Source organism: Oncorhynchus keta, chromosome 31 (assembly GCF_023373465.1).
Source record: "Oncorhynchus keta strain PuntledgeMale-10-30-2019 chromosome 31, Oket_V2, whole genome shotgun sequence".
Classification (NCBI taxonomy): Eukaryota; Metazoa; Chordata; class Actinopteri; order Salmoniformes; family Salmonidae; genus Oncorhynchus; species Oncorhynchus keta.
Genome location: NC_068451.1, coordinates 13,075,520 through 13,097,091, shown reverse-complemented (window position 1 = coordinate 13,097,091; position 21,572 = coordinate 13,075,520). Strand labels below are relative to the sequence as shown.

The 21,572-nt window shown below is 46.2% G+C and overlaps 1 pseudogene; it reads right to left on the bottom strand.

The window, feature by feature from the left end:
* LOC118364470 (protein PTHB1-like) overlaps window positions 1–21,572 on the bottom strand; it is a 99,730-nt pseudogene that overhangs the window by 35,771 nt on the left and 42,387 nt on the right.

Below are 21,572 nucleotides of genomic sequence, written 5' to 3'. Positions count from 1 at the left end.
ATTACTGGATGCAATGTAGTAGTCTAGCTTACTGTAGTAGTCTAGCTTACTGTAGTAGTCTAGCTTACTGTAGTAGTCTAGTTTACTGTAGTACTCTAGCTTACTGTAGTAGTCTAGCTTACTGTAGTACTCTAGCTTACTGTAGTAGTCTAGCTTACTGTAGTACTCTAGTTTACTGTAGTACTCTAGCTTACTGTAGTAGTCTAGCTTACTGTAGTAGTCTAGCTTACTGTAGTACTCTATCTTACTGTAGTAGTCTAGTTTACTGTAGTACTCTAGCTTACTGCAGTACTCTAGCTTACTGCAGTAGTCTAGCTTACTGTAGTAGTCTAGCTTACTGTAGTACTCTAGCTTATTGTAGTAGTCTAGTTTACTGTAGTACTCTAGCTTACTGTAGTAGTCTAGCTTACTGTAGTAGTCTAGCTTACTGTAGTAGTCTAGTTTACTGTAGTACTCTAGCTTACTGTAGTAGTCTAGCTTACTGTAGTAGTCTAGTTTACTGTAGTACTCTAGCTTACTGTAGTAGTCTAGTTTACTGTAGTACTCTAGCTTACTGTAGTAGTCTTGCTTACTGTAGTACTCTAGCTTACTGTAGTAGTCTAGCTTACTGTAGTAGTCTAGCTTACTGTAGTACTCTATCTTACTGTAGTAGTCTAGTTTACTGTAGTACTCTAGCTTACTGCAGTACTCTAGCTTACTGCAGTAGTCTAGCTTACTGTAGTAGTCTAGCTTACTGTAGTACTCTAGCTTATTGTAGTAGTCTAGTTTACTGTAGTACTCTAGCTTACTGTAGTAGTCTAGCTTACTGTAGTAGTCTAGCTTACTGTAGTAGTCTAGCTTACTGTAGTAGTCTAGTTTACTGTAGTACTCTAGCTTACTGTAGTAGTCTAGCTTACTGTAGTAGTCTAGTTTACTGTAGTACTCTAGCTTACTGTAGTAGTCTAGTTTACTGTAGTACTCTAGCTTACTGTAGTAGTCTTGCTTACTGTAGTACTCTAGCTTACTGTAGTAGTCTAGCTTACTGTAGTAGTCTAGCTTACTGTAGTACTCTAGTTTACTGTAGTACTCTAGCTTACTGTAGTAGTCTAGCTTACTGTAGTAGTCTAGCTTACTGTAGTACTCTATCTTACTGTAGTAGTCTAGTTTACTGTAGTACTCTAGCTTACTGCAGTACTCTAGCTTACTGCAGTAGTCTAGCTTACTGTAGTAGTCTAGCTTACTGTAGTACTCTAGCTTATTGTAGTAGTCTAGTTTACTGTAGTACTCTAGCTTACTGTAGTAGTCTAGCTTACTGTAGTAGTCTAGCTTACTGTAGTAGTCTAGCTTACTGTAGTAGTCTAGTTTACTGTAGTACTCTAGCTTACTGAAGTAGTCTAGCTTACTGTAGTAGTCTAGTTTACTGTAGTACTCTAGCTTACTGTAGTAGTCTAGTTTACTGTAGTACTCTAGCTTACTGTAGTAGTCTTGCTTACTGTAGTACTCTAGCTTACTGTAGTAGTCTAGCTTACTGTAGTAGTCTAGTTTACTGTAGTACTCTAGCTTACTGCAGTACTCTAGCTTACTGCAGTAGTCTAGCTTACTGTAGTAGTCTAGCTTACTGTAGTACTCTAGCTTATTGTAGTAGTCTAGTTTACTGTAGTACTCTAGCTTACTGTAGTAGTCTAGCTTACTGTAGTAGTCTAGCTTACTGTAGTAGTCTAGCTTACTGTAGTAGTCTAGTTTACTGTAGTACTCTAGCTTACTGTAGTAGTCTAGCTTACTGTAGTAGTCTAGTTTACTGTAGTACTCTAGCTTACTGTAGTAGTCTAGTTTACTGTAGTACTCTAGCTTACTGTAGTAGTCTTGCTTACTGTAGTAGTCTAGCTTACTGTAGTAGTCTAGCTTACTGTAGTACTCTAGCTAACTGTAGTAGCCTAGCTTACTGTAGTACTCTAGCTAACTGTAGTAGTCTAGCTTACTGTAGTGGTCTAGCTTACTGTAGTACTCTAGCTTATTGTAGTAGTCTAGTTTACTGTAGTACTCTAGCTTACTGTAGTAGTCTAGCTTACTGTAGTAGTCTAGCTTACTGTAGTAGTCTAGCTTACTGTAGTACTCTAGCTTACTGTAGTACTCTAGCTAACTGTAGTACTCTAGCTTACTGTAGTAGTCTAGCTTACTGTAGTACTCTAGCTTACTGTAGTACTCTAGCTTACTGTAGTAGTCTAGGTTACTTTAGTACTCTAGCTTACTGTAGTACATTACATCATTACATTTAAGTCATTTAGCAGACGCTCTTATCCAGAGCGACTTACAAATTGGTGCATTCACCTTGTGACATCCAGTAGAACAGTCACTTTACAATAGTGCATCGAAATCTTAAAGGGGTGGGGGGGGGTGAGAAGGATTACTTATCCTATCCTAGGTATTCCTTAAAGAGGTGGGGTTTCAGGTGTCTCCGGAAGGTGGTGATTGACTCCGCTGTCCTGGCGTCGTGAGGGAGTTTGTTCCACCATTGGGGGGCCAGAGCAGCGAACAGTTTTGACTGGGCTGAGCGGGAACTGTACTTCCTCAGTGGTAGGGAGGCGAGCAGGCCAGAGGTGGATGAACGCAGTGCCCTTGTTTGGGTGTAGGGCCTGATCAGAGCCTGGAGGTACTGAGGTGCCGTTCCCCTCACAGCTCCGTAGGCAAGCACCATGGTCTTGTAGCGGATGCGAGCTTCAACTGGAAGCCAGTGGAGAGAGCGGAGGAGCGGGGTGACGTGAGAGAACTTGGGAAGGTTGAACACCAGACGGGCTGCGGCGTTCTGGATGAGTTGTAGGGGTTTAATGGCACAGGCAGGGAGCCCAGCCAACAGCGAGTTGCAGTAATCCAGACGGGAGATGACAAGTGCCTGGATTAGTACCTGCGCCGCTTCCTGTGTGAGGCAGGGTCGAACTCTGCGGATGTTGTAGAGCATGAACCTACAGGAACGGGCCACCGCCTTGATGTTAGTTGAGAACGACAGGGTGTTGTCCAGGATCACGCCAAGGTTCTTAGCGCTCTGGGAGGAGGACACAATGGAGTTGTCAACCGTGATGGCGAGATCATGGAACGGGCAGTCCTTCCCCGGGAGGAAGAGCAGCTCCGTCTTGGCGAGGTTCAGCTTGAGGCGGTGATCCGTCATCCACACTGATATGTCTGCCAGACATGCAGAGATGCGATTCGCCACCTGGTCATCAGAAGGGGGAAAGGAGAAGATTAATTGTGTGTCGTCTGCATAGCAATGATAGGAGAGACCATGTGAGGTTATGACAGAGCCAAGTGACTTGGTGTATAGCGAGAATAGGAGAGGGCCTAGAACAGAGCCCTGGGGGACACCAGTGGTGAGAGCGCGTGGTGAGGAGACAGATTCTCGCCACGCCACCTGGTAGGAGCGACCTGTCAGGTAGGACGCAGTCCAAGCGTGGGCCGCGCCGGAGATGCCCAACTCGGAGAGGGTGGAGAGGAGGATCTGATGGTTCACAGTATCGAAGGCAGCCGATAGGTCTAGAAGGATGAGAGCAGAGAAGAGAGAGTTAGCTTTAGCAGTGCGGAGCGCCTCCGTGATACAGAGAAGAGCAGTCTCAGTTGAATGACTAGTCTTGAAACCTGACTGATTTGGATCGAGAAGGTCATTCAGAGAGAGATAGCGGGAGAGCTGGCCAAGGACGGCACGTTCAAGAGTTTTGGAGAGAAAAGAAAGAAGGGATACTGGTCTGTAGTTGTTGACATCAGAGGGATCGAGTGTAGGTTTTTTCAGAAGGGGTGCAACTCTCGCTCTCTTGAAGACGGAAGGGACGTAGCCAGCGGTCAGGGATGAGTTGATGAGCGAGGTGAGGTAAGGGAGAAGGTCTCCGGAAATGGTCTGGAGAAGAGAGGAGGGGATAGGGTCAAGCGGGCAGGTTGTTGGGCGGCCGGCCGTCACAAGACGCGAGATTTCATCTGGAGAGAGAGGGGAGAAAGAGGTCAGAGCACAGAGTAGGGCAGTGTGAGCAGAACCAGCGGTGCCGTTTGACTTAGCAAACGAGGATCGGATGTCGTCGACCTTCTTTTCAAAGTGGTTGACGAAGTCATCTGCAGAGAGGGAGGAGGGGGGGGGAGGATTCATGAGGGAGGAGAAGGTGGCAAAGAGCTTCCTAGGGTTAGAGGCAGATGCTTGGAATTTAGAGTGGTAGAAAATGGCTTTAGCAGCAGAGACAGAGGAGGAAAATGTAGAGAGGAGGGAGTGAAAGGATGCCAGGTCCGCAGGGAGGCGAGTTTTCCCTCATTTCCGCTCGGCTGCCCGGAGCCCTGTTCTGTGAGCTCGCAATGAGTCGTCTACCAACGGGGCGGGAGGGGAGGACCGAGCCGGCCTGGAGGATAGGGGACATAGAGAGTCAAAGGATGCAGAAAGGGAGGAGAGGAGGGTTGAGGAGGCAGAATCAGGAGATAGGTTGGAGAAGGTTTGAGCAGAGGGAAGAGATGATAGGATGGAAGAGGAGAGAGTAGCGGGGGAGAGAGAGCGAAGGTTGGGACGGCACGATACCATCCGAGTAGGGGCAGTGTGGGAGGTGTTAGATGAGAGCGAGAGGGAAAAGGATACAAGGTAGTGGTCGGAGACTTGGAGGGGAGTTGCAATGAGGTTAGTGGAAGAACAGCATCTAATAAAGATGAGGTCGAGCGTATTGCCTGCCTTGTGAGTAGGGGGAAGGTGAGAGGGTGAGGTCAAAAGAGGAGAGGAGTGGAAAGAAGGAGGCAGAGAGGAATGAGTCAAAGGTAGACGTGGGGAGGTTAAAGTCGCCCAGCACTGTGAGAGGTGAGCCGTCCTCAGGAAAGGAGCTTATCAAGGTATCAAGCTCATTGATGAACTCTCCGAGGAACCTGGAGGGCGATAAATGATAAGGATGTTAAGCTTGAAAGGGCTGGTAACTGTGACAGCATGGAATTCAAAGGAGGCGATAGACAGATGGGTAAGGGGAGAAAGAGAGAATGACCACTTGGGAGAGATGAGGATCCCGGTGCCACCACCCCGCTGACCAGAAGCTCTCGGGGTGTGCGAGAACACGTGGGCGGACGAAGAGAGAGCAGTAGGAGTAGCAGTGTTGTCTGTGGTGATCCATGTTTCCGTCAGTGCCAAGAAGTCGAGGGACTGGAGGGAGGCATAGGCTGAGATGAACTCTGCCTTGTTGGCCGCAGATCGGCAGTTCCAGAGGCTACCGGAGACCTGGAACTCCACGTGGGTCGTGCGCGCTGGGACCACCAGATTAGGGTGGCGCGGCCACGCGGTGTGGAGCGTTTGTATGGTCTGTGCAGAGAGGAGAGAACAGGGATAGACAGACACATAGTTGACAGGCTACAGAAGAGGCTACGCTAATGCAAAGGAGATTGGAATGACAAGTGGACTACACGTCTCGAATGTTCAGAAAGTTAAGCTTACGTAGCAAGAATCTTATTGACTAAAATGATTAAAATGATACAGTACTGCTGAAGTAGGCTAGCTGGCAGTGGCTGCGTTGTTGACACTACACTAATCAAGTCGTTACGTTGAGTGTAATAGTTTCTGCAGTGCTGCTATTCGGGGGCTAGCTGGCTAGCTAGCAGTGTTGTTTACGTTACGTTGCGTTAAAAGAACGACAATAGCTGGCTAGCTAACCTAGAAAATCGCTCTAGACTACACAATTATCTTTGATACAAAGACGGCTATGTAGCTAGCTATGTAGCTAGCTACGATCAAACAAATCAAACCGTTGTACTGTAATGAAATGAAATGAAAATGTGATACTACCTGTGAATGCGACCGGGTTGTTGAGTTCTATTCAGTAGACGTTGGCTAGCTGTTAGATGTTAGCTGTTAGCTAGCTAGCAGAGTCTCCTACGTTAAGGACGACAAATAGCTGGCTAGCTAACCTCGGTAAATTAAGATAATCACTCTAAGACTACACACTCTAAACTACACAATTATCTAGGATACGAAGACAGCAAAGACAGCTATGTAGCTAGCTAACACTACACTAATCAAGTCGTTCAGTTGAGTGTAACAGTGCTGCTAATCGGTGGGCGTTTGCTAGCTGGCTAGCTGGTGAAGTGAAGACTACGTTAGGACGACGAGATACGATAATTATGCAATTATCTTTGATACAAGGACGGCTATGTAGCTAGCTAAGAAGAAATTGCTAAGATTAGACAAATCAAACCGTTGTACTATAATGAAATGTAATGAAATGTAATGAAAAAGTTATACTACCTGCGGAGCGAAGTGCCGATGCGACCGCTCGCTCCAACCCGGAAGTACAGAGTCTAGCTAGTAGTCTTAGTAGTCTAGCTTACTGTAGTACTCTAGCTTACTGTAGTACTCTAGGTTACTTTAGTACTCTAGCTTACTGTAGTACTCTAGCTTACTGTAGTAGTCTAGTTTACTGTAGTACTCTAGCTTACTGTAGTAGTCTAGCTTACTGTAGTACTCTAGCTTACTGTAGTAGTCTAGCTTACTGTAGTACTCTAGCTTACTGTAGTAGTCTAGTTTACTGTAGTACTCTAGCTTACTGTAGTACTCTAGCTTACTGTAGTAGTCTAGCTTACTGTAGTACTCTAGCTTACTGTAGTAGTCTAGCTTACTGTAGTACTCTAGCTTACTGTAGTAGTCTAGTTTACTGTAGTACTCTAGCTTACTGTAGTAGTCTAGCTTACTGTAGTAGTCTAGCTTACTGTAGTACTCTAGCTTACTGTAGTAGTCTAGCTTACTGTAGTACTCTAGCTTACTGTAGTACTCTAGCTTACTGTAGTAGTCTATCTTACTGTAGTAGTCTAGTTTACTGTAGTACTCTAGCTTACTGTAGTAGTCTAGCTTACTGTAGTACTCTAGCTTACTGTAGTAGTCTAGCTTACTGTAGTACTCTAGCTTACTGTAGTAGTATAGCTTACTGTAGTACTCTAGCTTACTGTAGTAGTCTAGCTTACTGTAGTACTCTAGCTTACTGTAGTAGTCTAGCTTACTGTAGTACTCTAGCTTACTGTAGTACTCTAGCTTACTGTAGTAGTCTAGCTTACTGTAGTAGTCTTGCTTACTGTAGTACTCCAGCTTACTGTAGTACTCTAGCTTATGTAGTACTCTAGCTTACTGTAGTAGTCTAGCTTACTGTAGTAGTCTAGCTTACTGTAGTACTCTAGCTTACTGTAGTAGTCTTGCTTACTGTAGTAGTCTAGCTTACTGTAGTACTCTAGCTTACTGTAGTAGTCTTGCTTACTGTAGTACTCTAGCTTACTGTAGTAGTCTTGCTTACTGTAGTACTCTAGCTTACTGTAGTACTCTAGCTTACTGTAGTAGTCTAGCTTACTGTAGTACTCTAGCTTACTGTAGTACTCTAGCTTACTGTAGTAGTCTAGCTTGCTGTAGTACTCAAGCTTACTGTAGTAGTCTAGCTTACTGTAGTACTCTAGCTTACTGTAGGCTATTTGGAATATGAAACAACTGAACTAGGTCTATATGAGCTAGTTCCAGATCTCCATCCCTGACCTCATCCATCAAGTTCGGTCTGACTACTAGACTACCATTCATTCAACATGCCTTGTTGCCGTTGGTGACCTGACTATAATCACATAATTAGCAGCCTACTGTTGACATACAGAGATATCAAGAAGACAGATGAAGAATTGATTCATTAACACAGGCCTACTAATATTTAACAGTCTAACATAACTTCCCGTCAAGGAAGGTTTTAGCGCAATTAGGGGCGTTTCTTTTTTTTAGATCTCTGTTTGATGTCAAGTTACACCCATTCATGGTCGCCGTTGGTCCGTGGCCGTTAATGTTTCGCATTGGGAACGACATTTGTTGACAACTGTAGTATTGTAGCGAACTCTAACCCTTTTCCTAACCTCATTCTCCTAACATGCCATGCTAATTTAGCTAACCTGCCACGTTAATTCTCCCAACATGCCACGCTAGTTATCCTAACCTGTTATGAAACAAATCATCTGTGTTGAAAAACTATCAATCTCATAAAACCGGAACTGACCAATGGCAGGTATCAATTGACTGACCAATCACAGGCACCAATGAGCGTTTCCTGATATTCAGGAGCACCCACATCAAGAAACACCCCAAATTGCAGTCTGCAATTACACCATATTGGTATTTTAGGAGTGTTTTTCGTACCCGCGTACTTTGACCTCAAAATGCGTGCAGGTTGGCAGGTCGTTTGTTTCCCTCTTCTCCATCTCTCTCGTTGTATTCTTCTCTGTCCCCGGCTCTTCCTGCTGACACGGGGCCCAGGGGGGTAGTGTGTTCTGTTGCACCAACTCCAACTCCAACAACTTCAGACAAGAATCCTCAACATGAGCACACACATCGCCAGAGAGGAGAGACGGTGGCTGAGTGGAGAAAAAAAGGAAGAAACAGATTACGAGGGGAGAGAGAGTCAAAGGAAGACAAATTAAGGAGTGGGAGAAGAGGCAGAGAAACCAAAAGGACCGGCACTTTCTCTGCGCTCCGTCAGACGCTCTGACAGCGTGACGAGCCCTCTCCCTCCATCACTCTCCTTTTCAAAAACGGGGACAGGCTTGCTTTTAACCCCTTGACCCCACGAGCAAATAGTGACCAGACAGTCTAAGTGTTACCACACCATTAGCGCCCAGCGTAGAACAACAATAACAACAAAGGAGGAGGACACAAATCCCCCTCGTATCTCCTTCCCCCCTCTCCTTCCTTCTCACACTCACTCCTTCCCCCCTCTCCTTCCTTCTCACACTCACTCCTTCCCCCCTCTCCTTCCTTCTCACACTCACTCCTTCCCCCTCTCCTTCCTTCTCACACTCACTCCTTCCCCCTCTCCTTCCTTCTCACACTCACTCCTTCCCCCTCTCCTTCCTTCTCACACTCACTCCTTCCCCCTCTCCTTCCTTCTCACACTCACTCCTTCCCCCCTCTCCTTCCTTCTCACACTCACTCCTTCCCCCTCTCCTTCCTTCTCACACTCACTCCTTCCCCCTCTCCTTCCTTCTCACACTCACTCCTTCCCCCTCTCCTTCCTTCTCACACTCACTCCTTCCCCCTCTCCTTCCTTCTCACACTCACTCCTTCCCCCTCTCCTTCCTTCTCACACTCACTCCTTCCCCCTCTCCTTCCTTCTCACACTCACTCCTTCCCCCTCTCCTTCCCCCTCTCCTTCCCCCTCTCCCCTCTCCTTCCCTTCTCACACTCACTCCTTCCCCCTCTCCTTCCTTCTCACACTCACTCCTTCCCCCTCTCCTTCCTTCTCACACTCACTCCTTCCCCCTCTCCTTCCTTCTCACACTCACTCCTTCCCCCTCTCCTTCCTTCTCACACTCACTCCTTCCCCCTCTCCTTCCTTCTCACACTCACTCCTTCCCCCTCTCCTTCCTTCTCACACTCACTCCTTCCCCCTCTCCTTCCTTCTCACACTCACTCCTTCCCCCTCTCCTTCCTTCTCACACTCACTCCTTCCCCCTCTCCTTCCTTCTCACACTCACTCCTTCCCCCTCTCCTTCCTCCTTCCCCCTCTCCTTCCTTCTCACACTCACTCCTTCCCCCTCTCCTTCCTTCTCACACTCACTCCTTCCCCCTCTCCTTCCTTCTCACACTCACTCCTTCCCCCTCTCCTTCCTTCTCACACTCACTCCTTCCCCCTCTCCTTCCTTCTCACACTTACTCCTTCCCCCCTCTCCTTCCTTCTCACACTCACTCCTTCCCCCTCTCCCCCTCTCCTTCCTTCTCACACTCACTCCTTCCCCCTCTCCTTCCTTCTCACACTCACTCCTTCCCCCTCTCCTTCCTTCTCACACTCACTCCTTCCCCCCTCTCCTTCCTTCTCACACTCCTCCTTCCCCCCTCTCCTTCCTTCTCACACTCACTCCTTCCCCCTCTCCTTCCTTCTCACACTCACTCCTTCCCCCTCTCCTTCCTTCTCACACTCACTCCTTCCCCCCTCTCCTTCCTTCTCACACTCACTCCTTCCCCCCTCTCCTTCCTTCTCACACTCACTCCTTCCCCCTCTCCTTCCTTCTCACACTCACTCCTTCCCCCTCTCCTTCCTTCTCACACTCACTCCTTCCCCCCTCTCCTTCCTTCTCACACTCACTCCTTCCCCCCTCTCCTTCCTTCTCACACTCACTCCTTCCCCCCTCTCCTTCCTTCTCACACTCACTCCTTCCCCCCTCTCCTTCCTTCTCACACTCACTCCTTCCCCCCTCTCCTTCCTCCTTCCCCCCTCTCCTTCCTTCTCACACTCACTCCTTCCCCCCTCTCCTTCCTTCTCACACTCACTCCTTCCCCCCTCTCCTTCCTTCTCACACTCACTCCTTCCCCCTCTCCTTCCTTCTCACACTCACTCCTTCCCCCTCTCCTTCCTTCTCACACTCACTCCTTCCCCCTCTCCTTCCTTCTCACACTCACTCCTTCCCCCTCTCCTTCCTTCTCACACTCACTCCTTCCCCCTCTCCTTCCTTCTCACACTCACTCCTTCCCCCTCTCCTTCCTTCTCACACTCACTCCTTCCCCCCCTCTCCTTCCTTCTCACACTCACTCCTTCCCCCTCTCCTTCCTTCTCACACTCACTCCTTCCCCCTCTCCTTCCTTCTCACACTCACTCCTTCCCCCTCTCCTTCCTTCTCACACTCACTCCTTCCCCCCCTCTCCTCCTCCTTCCCCCTCTCCTTCCTTCTCACACTCACTCCTTCCCCCTCTCCTTCCTTCTCACACTCACTCCTTCCCCCTCTCCTTCCTTCTCACACTCACTCCTTCCCCCCTCTCCTTCCTTCTCACACTCCTCCTTCCCCCTCTCCTTCCTCCTTCCCCCTCTCCTTCCTTCTCACACTCACTCCTTCCCCCTCTCCTTCCTTCTCACACTCACTCCTTCCCCCTCTCCTTCCTTCTCACACTCACTCCTTCCCCCTCTCCTTCCTTCTCACACTCACTCCTTCCCCCTCTCCTTCCTTCTCACACTCACTCCTTCCCCCTCTCCTTCCTTCTCACACTCACTCCTTCCCCCTCTCCTTCCTTCTCACACTCACTCCTTCCCCCTCTCCTTCCTTCTCACACTCACTCCTTCCCCCTCTCCTTCCTTCTCACACTCACTCCTTCCCCCTCTCCTTCCCCCTCTCCTTCCCCCTCTCCCTCTCTCCTTCCTTCTCACACTCACTCCTTCCCCCCCTCTCCTTCCTTCTCACACTCACTCCTTCCCCCTCTCCTTCCTTCTCACACTCACTCCTTCCCCCTCTCCTTCCTTCTCACACTCCTCCTTCCCCCTCTCCTTCCTTCTCACACTCACTCCTTCCCCCTCTCCTTCCTTCTCACACTCACTCCTTCCCCCTCTCCTTCCTTCTCACACTCACTCCTTCCCCCCTCTCCTTCCTTCTCACACTCACTCCTTCCCCCTCTCCTTCCTTCTCACACTCACTCCTTCCCCCTCTCCTTCCTTCTCACACTCACTCCTTCCCCCTCTCCTTCCTCCTTCCCCCCTCTCCTTCCTTCTCACACTCACTCCTTCCCCCTCTCCTTCCTTCTCACACTCCTCCTTCCCCCTCTCCTTCCTTCTCACACTCACTCCTTCCCCCTCTCCTTCCTTCTCACACTTACTCCTTCCCCCTCTCCTTCCCCCTCTCCCCTCTCCTTCCTTCTCACACTCACTCCTTCCCCCTCTCCTTCCTTCTCACACTCACTCCTTCCCCCTCTCCTTCCTTCTCACACTCACTCCTTCCCCCCTCTCCTTCCTTCTCACACTCACTCCTTCCCCCTCTCCTTCCTTCTCACACTCACTCCTTCCCCCTCTCCTTCCTTCTCACACTCACTCCTTCCCCCTCTCCTTCCTTCTCACACTCACTCCTTCCCCCTCTCCTTCCTTCTCACACTCACTCCTTCCCCCTCTCCTTCCTTCTCACACTCACTCCTTCCCCCTCTCCTTCCTTCTCACACTCACTCCTTCCCCCTCTCCTTCCTTCTCACACTCACTCCTTCCCCCTCTCCTTCCTTCTCACACTCACTCCTTCCCCCTCTCCTTCCTTCTCACACTCACTCCTTCCCCCCTCTCCTTCCTTCTCACACTCACTCCTTCCCCCTCTCCTTCCTTCTCACACTCACTCCTTCCCCCCTCTCCTTCCTTCTCACACTCACTCCTTCCCCCCTCTCCTTCCTTCTCACACTCACTCCTTCCCCCCTCTCCTTCCTTCTCACACTCGCTCCTTCCCTCCGGGCCTGAGTTAAGCGGAAGACATTTCGCTTTGACCTTAGGTGACCTCGGCCACCCACCCCTGGGAGAAGACGGGTCAAGAAGGGTCGGCAGGGTAATGCACATCACACACTGAGAGCAAGAGAGGGAAAGTGTGTTGAGGGTGTTTGGGGTGCAAAGAATGTGCGCGCTCCACTGAGAGAATCATTGTGTGTGTGAGCATGTGTGAGACTGTGAAAGAGACTGTAAAAGAGAGAATGTTTGTGCATGTGTGTGAGAGAGTGTGTGCAAGAGTATTAAACGGTGTAGTGTTTTAGTGTTAGGGTGTGTGTGTGGGGGCACATACTGACACTTGCAGAGACCCATTAGGGATCTCGGGTGAAGATCAGCAGGGCGCTAAATGGCCACCTTTGACCTTTTGGGGTCAAGACTTAGGTCACATCCCCGTGTAGGGTCTGTTAGAGCAATCCATTCAAAGCCTCTCTGCTGTACGCTAAAATTCTCTCCACAAAGCAGGACCATCAGATAAGACTCACTTTACATACACTACCAGTCAAAGGTTTTAGAACACCTACTCATATATTGTAGAATAATAGTGAAGACATTAAAACTTGTCGCTCTGGATAAGAGCGTCTGCTAAATGACTTAAATGTAAATGTAAATGTAAAACTATAAAATAAAACATATGGAATCATGTGGTAACCAAAAAAGTGTTAAACAAATCCAAATATATTTGAGAGATTCTTCAAAGTAGCCACCCTTTGCCTCGATGACAGCTTTGCACACTCTTGGCATTCTTTCAACCAGCTTCATGAGATAGTCACCTGAAATGCATTTCAATTAACAGGTGTGCCTGTTAATGCCTTAATGCGTTTGAGCCAATCAGTTGTGTTGTGACAAGGTAGTGGTGGTATACAGAAGATGGTATTTTAGTCCATATTATGGCAAAAACAGCTCAAATAAGCAAAGATAAACAACAGTTTCTGCAAAGAAACCACTGCTAAAGGACACCAATAAGAAAAAGAGACTTGCTTGGGCCAAGAAACATGAGCAATGGACATTACACCGGTGGAAATTTGTCCTTTGGTCTGGAGTCCAAATTGGAGATTTTTGGTTTCAACTGCTGTGTCTTTGTGATGCACGGTGTGGGTGAAAGGATGATCTCCGCTTGTGTATTTCCCAACGTAAAGCATGGAGGAGGAGGTGTTATGGTGTGGGGATGATTTGCTGGTGACACTGTCTGTGATTTATTCAGAATTCAAGGCACACTTAACCAGCATGGCTACCACAGCACTCTGCAGCGATACGCCATCCCATCTGGTTTGCGCTTAGTGGGACTATCATTTGATTTCAACAGTACAATGACCCAACACACCTCCAGGCTATGTAAAGGCCATTTTTCCAAGAAGGAGAGTGATTGAGTGCTGCATCAGATGACCTGGCCTCCACAATCCCCCGACCTCAAACAAACTGAGATGGTTTGGGATGAGTCGGAACGCAGAGTGAAGGAAAAGCAGCCAACAAGTGCTCAGCATATGTGGGAACTCCTTCAAGACTGTTGGAAAAGCATTCCAGGTGAAGCTGGTTGAGAGAATGCCAAGAGCGTGCAAAGCTGCCAAGGCAAAGGGTGGCTATTTGAGGAATCTCAAATATAAAATATATTTTGATTTGTTTAACACTTTTTTGGTTGCAACTACTATCATATCAGTGTGTGGGGGGGGTCCTTGAGAGCTGCCCAGTTGACTGGTTTAGATTTCTACCTGGCACACAGGCTTAACAATCTACCAGGTTTCCCAGGTCTATATCGTATGATGATTATGAGGTAAGGTTGAAAACTAGCAGACACCGCAGCTCTCTAGGATCAAAGCTAGGTGCATGCCATCTCTTTGACGTGTTTGCATGCGTGTGTGTGTGTTAGTGTGTGTGTGTGTGGGGGGGTTACTGTCAGTTTGTACTTGTGTATTAATGGAATACTTTGCTCTTACCTAGAAATTCACTATTTAGTGATTTAAATCAGACTACCAAACCTGTAACAAGGGAAAGAAGAGAGAGAGAGACAGAGAAAGCGAGAACAAAGAAGGTAGTGTGGTGGTGGACAGGGGTACTGGGTTGCCATCTGAGACAAATAAAGATTGAAATAACAATAAAAATCAGAAGGCGCTGCCTCCCCACAAACCCAGGACAGACCAAGCTGAGTGGAGGGATGGCGTTTCTAAACAGAGCATCCTGCGGTGGCACACACACACACACACACACACACACACACACACACACACACACACACACACACACACACACACACACACACACACACACACACACACACACACAGTCAAAGAATCAAAGACACATGGGCATTGGTCTGTTGGTCTGTGCCAAACTCACACACTCCAAAACACAGAGGCTAACTGGGCAGCTCCAGCTCCCCATTACCCAGGATAAAACACACGGACAAGACGTCAGAGGAAGGGAGTGAGTGTGAGAGAGACATCTGTAGAGAGACAGCTAAAAACGTGTGGGAGATGGAGAGATAAAGGTGACAAGAGAGAGAGAGGAGGAGAAGGAGAGAGTGGGACTCAAAGAGACAGATGAAGATGGAGTTTATAGCTATATAGTAGATTGAGAGACAGAGGGAGAGAGAAACAAAAACATGTGGTATGTGTGTGTACACGACACTATGCACTTCAACAAGACACAGTACGGGCCAAATCCGGTCATTCTGGACAAAATCATTCAATGAGTCAAAAGTCCCGTTAAAAAGTTTTGACTGCCAAACACGACCATAGTGGGGTCAGGTAGGGGTAAGGTGGGGTAGAGTGGTGTGTGTTTGTGTGTGTGGTTAGGGGCCTGGGTTTCACAGCAGAAGGCTGCTGATAGACTGGTGGAGAGCAGCGCCAGGTTTCTGTGTGTGGGAGACAAAAAGCGTGGCATAAACACACGAGTCATCGCTGGTTCACGGTGTGTGTGTTTAATCTGCTGCGTTGTGATGACTGCCATGGTTACGTACGCATCACCCAACTAATCTTTAAGCTGTCATGACTTACAGCCATCTTAATGGTGAGGGCAACATTTGCTTCAAAATGTGGTTCTATAATCTCCAACTCCTCTACTAACCTACAGTAGGCTAGTGGGAAAATGGATCCCAACGAGGCAGACACACAGGATTAAACACTTTTAGGGCGACCAGACTTTTCTTCAAATGTTCCTACATCAACATGTTCCAGCTTTTCATCACAAAAGCTTCAAGTACATCAGTCTCTTTGCACTGCTCTCAGACACTGTGATAAAACGGATATGAAACCGGTTTCTAGGAATTGGGAAGGTTGTAGTAGCAGACTGTTGTGTTTGCTTTGGGTGAGAGTTTACAGTGTTTGCTTGACCGTGTCAAGGTGACCATGTACCTCCGTTTCATTCATTCAGATTATAGAACCTTTCATGTCTGCTGTCCCATACTGATAATGTCTGAGCCCACAGAGGAAAGCACACGTTCTTTCATTCATTCATTCACTCTTGCTCTCTATAAAGATAAGGTGAGAGAGAGCAAGAGAGAGAGAGAGAGAGAGAGAGAGAGAGAGAGAGAGAGAGAGAGAGAAGAGGTTTAGGACCCTGCAACGCACAGCGACTCGTCACCTTGATCTGAGAAAGAGAGACGAATGGAGAGGGAGGAGAAAAAGAGAAATAAAAGAGGAAGTCATCAAGTGTGCGACACATACCCTCCCTGTGACTGATGGGACGGGAAATCCATCAATGTGATCACAGATCCCTGCACCTGTACATAGCCCATCTGTAAACAGCCCATCTATCTACCTACCTCATCCCCATACTGTATTTATTTATCTTGCTCCTTTGCACCCCAGTATCTCTACTTGCACATTCATCTTCTGCACATCTACCATTCCAGTGTTTAATTGCTATATTGTAATTACTTCGCCACCACAACCTATTTATTGCATTAAGTCCCTTATCTTACCTCATTTGCACTCACTGTATATAGACTTTTTGTTTTCTTTTGTTCTACTGTATTATTGACTATGTTTTGTTTATTCCATGTGTAACTCTGGGTTGTTGTATGTGTCGAATTTCTATGCTTTATCTTGGCCAGGTCACAGTTGCAAATGAGAACTTGTTCTCAACTAGCCTACCTGGTTAAATAAAGGTGAAATAAATCAAATTTAAAAAAAAAAATGTCCGGGATGAGCGCTTGCTACAGAGATAGAGAGAACGTCAGGATATACAAGTCTGTATGTGTGGCCTTCATATTGTGTGTGTGTGTGTTTGGTTTTACTATCCTTGTGGGGACCAGAAGTCCTCACAAGAATCGTAAAAACAAAGAAAGTTGGGACAGGTGGGGACATTTTGCCGGTTGCCACAAGGAAAAGGGCTATTTTAGGTTTAGGGATTAGGTTTAGGGTTATAATTGGGGTTAGGTTTAGGAGTTAGGATTAGGGGTTAAAGTTTGAGCTCGGTTGTGCTTCTACATCTGTGTTGCTTGCTGCTTGGGGTTTTAAGATGGGGTTCTGCTGATGTAAAAAGGGCTTTATAAAAACATTTGATTTGAAGTGTTAGAGAAAATAGGTTACTGAGTGGGATTCAATTGTTTGGTCCCCACAAGGACAGTAAAACAAACATCTGTGTCCTTTTCAGTGTGTGTGTTTGTGTGTGTGTGTATATGTGTTCACCGATGTGCTGTCTATGTTAGTGGAGACTGTGGCTATAACAGTCAGATCCTCATCTGTCGCTGCTCCAGGAAGAATATCTACAACAGAGAAGAAGAAAGAGTCAGGAAATAACCTACAATACACACAAAGAATGTTCACGGTGTGGGTCTGTGTGTGCATGCGTGTCCTACCAGCCTGGGTCCTGGTGGTCTGTCTGATGACGCTCTGCAGACTCGTCCTCTCAGTGTCGATCGGGAGTAGTCCTGTTCGCGGGCGTCCACCTTGGCCGTGGAGAAGACGGAGGGGTCTGTGCCCATGTAGGAACACTGCAGGTGGCCCTCATTGCTCAGGGTCACCACCACACCCTTCAGGTCCCTATGGGGGGGTTGAAACATCTGCCTGAGTCAGAAACACAAAACTGCTACAGTGTATGTTTTGTGTGAGGAAAGAAACAGTTTCAAAGCAGCTTTTCAGGACCCATCATTCAGAGATAGAACAAGAATGAAATGGACAGAAGAAAAACTAATTAGGTGATGCAGTGTGTGTGTGTGTGTGTGTGTGTGTGTGTGTGTGTGTGTGTGTGTGTGTGTGTGTGTGTGTGTGTGTGTGTGTGTAACTGGTTGCAGATGTGTTATTGTGCCAGGGCAGTGAGGCAGTAACGCACAGAGGGTTTCCAGCCCAGAGGAGTAGTAAGGAGTAACACACAGAGTAGTATAAAGTAGTAACGCACAGAGGAGTAGTAAGTAGTAACACACAGAGGAGTAGTAAGTAGTAACACAGAGGAGTAGTAAGTAGTAACACACAGAGGAGTAGTAAGTAGTAACACACAGAGGAGTAGTAAGTAGTAACACACAGAGGAGTAGTAAGTACTAACACACAGAGGAGTAGTAAGTAGCAACACACAGAGGAGTAGTAAGTAGTAACACACAGAGGAGTAGTAAGTAGTAACACACAGAGGAGTAGTAAGTAGTAACACACAGAGGAGTAGTAAGCAGTAACACACAGAGGAGTAGTAAGTAGTAACACACAGAGGAGTAGTAAGTAGTAACACACAGAGGAGTAGTAAGTAGTAACACACAGAGGAGTAGTAAGCAGCAACACACAGAGGAGTAGTAAGTAGTAACACACAGAGGAGTAGTAAGTAGTAACACACAGAGGAGTAGTAAGTAGTAACACACAGAGGAGTAGTAAGCAGTAACACACAGAGGAGTAGTAAGTAGTAACACACAGAGGAGTAGTAAGTAGTAACACACAGAGGAGTAGTAAGTAGTAACACACAGAGGAGTAGTACGTAGTAACACACAGAGGAGTAGTAACATACAGAGGAGTAGTAAGTATTAACACACAGAGGAGTAGTAAGTAGTAACGCACAGAGGAGTAGTAAGTACTAACACGCAGAGGAGTAGTAAGTAGTAACACACAGAGTAGTAGTAAGTAGTAACACAGAGGAGTAGTAAGCAGTAACACAGAGGAGTAGTAACACACAGAGGAGTAGTAAGTAGTAACACACAGAGGAGCAGTAAGTAATAACACATAGAGGAGTAGTAAGTAGTAACACACAGAGGAGTAATAAGTAGTAACACACAGAGGAGTAGTAAGTAGTAACACACAGAGGAGTAGTAAGTAGTAACACAGAGGAGTAGAAAGTAGTAACACACAGAGGAGTAGTAAGTATTAACACACAGAGGAGTAGTAAGTAGTAACATAGAGGAGTAGTACGTAGTAACACAAAGAGGAGTAGTAAGTAGTAACACACAGAGGAGTAGTAAGTAGTAACACAGAGGAGTAGTAAGTAGTAACACACAGAGGAGTAGTAAGTAGTAACACACAGAGGAGTAGTAAGTAGTAACGCACAGAGGAGTAGTAAGTACTAACACGCAGAGGAGTAGTAAGTAGTAACACACAGAGTAGTAGTAAGTAGTAACACAGAGGAGTAGTAAGCAGTAACACAGAGGAGTAGTAACACACAGAGGAGTAGTAAGTAGTAACACACAGAGGAGTAGTAAGTAGTAACACACAGAGGAGTAGTAAGTAGTAACACACAGAGGAGTAATAAGTAGTAACACACAGAGGAGTAGTAAGTAGTAACACAGAGGAGTAGAAAGTAGTAACACACAGAGGAGTAGTAAGTATTAACACACAGAGGAGTAGTAAGTAGTAACACAGAGGAGTAGTACGTAGTAACACAAAGAGGAGTAGTAAGTAGTAACACACAGAGGAGTAGTAAGTAGTAACACACAGAGGAGTAGTAAGTAGTAACACACAGAGGAGTAGTAAGTAGTAACACACAGAGGAGTAGTAAGTAGTAATACAGAGGAATAGTAAGTAGTAACACACAGAGGAGTAGTAAGTAGTAACACACAGAGGAGTAGTAAGCAGTAACACACAGAGGAGTAGTAACACACAGAGGAGTAGTAAGTAGTAACACACAGAGGAGTAGTAAGTAGTAACACACAGAGGAGTAGTAAGTAGTAACACACAGAGGAGTAGTAAGTAGTAACACAGAGGAGTAGAAAGTAGTAACACACAGAGGAGTAGTAAGTAGTAACACACAGAGGAGTAGTAAGTACTAACACGCAGAGGAGTAGTAAGTAGTAACACACAGAGTAGTAGTAAGTAGTAACACAGAGGAGTAGTAAGCAATAACACAGAGGAGTAGTAACACACAGAGGAGTAGTAAGTAGTAACACACAGAGGAGTAGTAAGTAGTAACACACAGAGGAGTAGTAAGTAGTAACACAGAGGAGTAGAAAGTAGTAACACACAGAGGAGTAGTAAGTATTAACACACAGAGGAGTAGTAAGTAGTAACACAGAGGAGTAGTACGTAGTAACACAAAGAGGAGTAGTAAGTAGTAACACACAGAGTAGTAGTAAGTAGTAACACAGAGGAGTAGTAAGCAGTAACACAGAGGAGTAGTAACACACAGAGGAGTAGTAAGTAGTAACACACAGAGGAGCAGTAAGTAATAACACACAGAGGAGTAGTAAGTAGTAACACACAGAGGAGTAATAAGTAGTAACACACAGAGGAGTAGTAAGTAGTAACACACAGAGGAGTAGTAAGTAGTAACACAGAGGAGTAGAAAGTAGTAACACACAGAGGAGTAGTAAGTATTAACACACAGAGGAGTAGTAAGTAGTAACACAGAGGAGTAGTACGTACATGGTCCTTCTGTAGCTCAGTTGGTAGAGCATGGCGCTTGTAACGCCAGGGTAGTGGGTTCGATCCCCGGGACCACCCATACGTAGAATGTATGCACACATGACTGTAAGTCGCTTTGGATAAAAGCGTCTGCTAAATGGCATATATTATTATTATATTATAAGTAGTAACACAAAGAGGAGTAGAAAGTAGTAACACACAGAGGAGTAGTAAGTAGTAACACACAGAGGAGTAGTAAGTAGTAACACACAGAGGAGTAGTAAGTAGTAACACACAGAGGAGTAGTAAGTAGTAACACACAGAGGAGTAGTAAGCGGTAACACACAGAGGAGTAGTACGTAGTAACACACAGAGGAGTAGTAACATACAGAGGAGTAGCAAGTAGTAACACACAGAGGAGTAGTAAGTAGTAACACACAGAGGAGTAGTAAGTAGTAACACACAGAGGAGTAGTACGTAGTTGTGTAGTACGTGGTTGTGTTTCAGATGACTTAGTGCCCAATAGAAATGAATGGTAAATAATGTATTGTGTCATTTTGGAATCACTTTTATCGTACACTTACAGTTGAAGTCGGAGGTTTACATACACTTAGGTTGGAGTCATTAAAACTCATTAAAACTCGTTTTTCAACCACTCAACACATTTCTTGATAACAAACTATAGATTTGGCAAGTCGGTGAGGACATCTAATAAGTCATTATTCCAACAATTGTTTACAGACAGATTATTTCACTTATAATTCACTGTATCACAATTCCAGTGGGTAAGTTTACATACACTAAGTTGACTGTGCCTCTAAACAGCTTGGAAAATTCCAGAAAATTATGTAATGTATTTAGAAGCTTCTGATAGGCTAATTGATAGGCCTACCTTCAAATGCAGTGCCTCTTTGCTTGACATCATGGGAAAAATCTAAAGAAATCAGCCAAGACCTCAGAAAAAAAATTGTAGACCTCCATAAGTCTGGTTCATCCTTGGGAGCAATTTCCAAATGCCTGAAGGTACCAGGTTCATCTGTACAAACAATAGTACGCAAGTATAAACACCATGGGACCACGTTCATCTGTACAAACAATAGTACGCAAGTATTAACACCATGGGACAACACAGCTGTCATACCACTCAGGAAGGAGACACATTCTGTCTCCTAGAGATGAACGTACTTTGGTGCGAAAAGTGCAAATCAATCACAGAACAACAGCAGACCTTGTGAAGATGCTGGAGGAAACAGGTATAAAGGATCTATATCCATAGGAAAACGAGTCCTTAATCGACATAACCTGAAAGGCCACTCAGCAAGGAAGAAGCCACTGCTCTAAAATGTCCATAAAAAAGCCAGACTAAGGTTTGCAACTGCACATGGGGACAAAGATCGTACTTTTTGGAGAAATGTTCTCTGGTCTGATTAAACAAATATAGAACTGTTTGGCCATAATGACCACCGTTATGTTTGGAGGAAAAAAGGGGAGGCTTGCAAGCTGAAGAACACCATCCCAACTGTGAAGCACAGGGGTGGTAGCATCATGTTGTGGGGGGTGCTTTGCTGCAGGAGGGAATGGTGCACTTCACAAAATAGATGGCATCATGAGG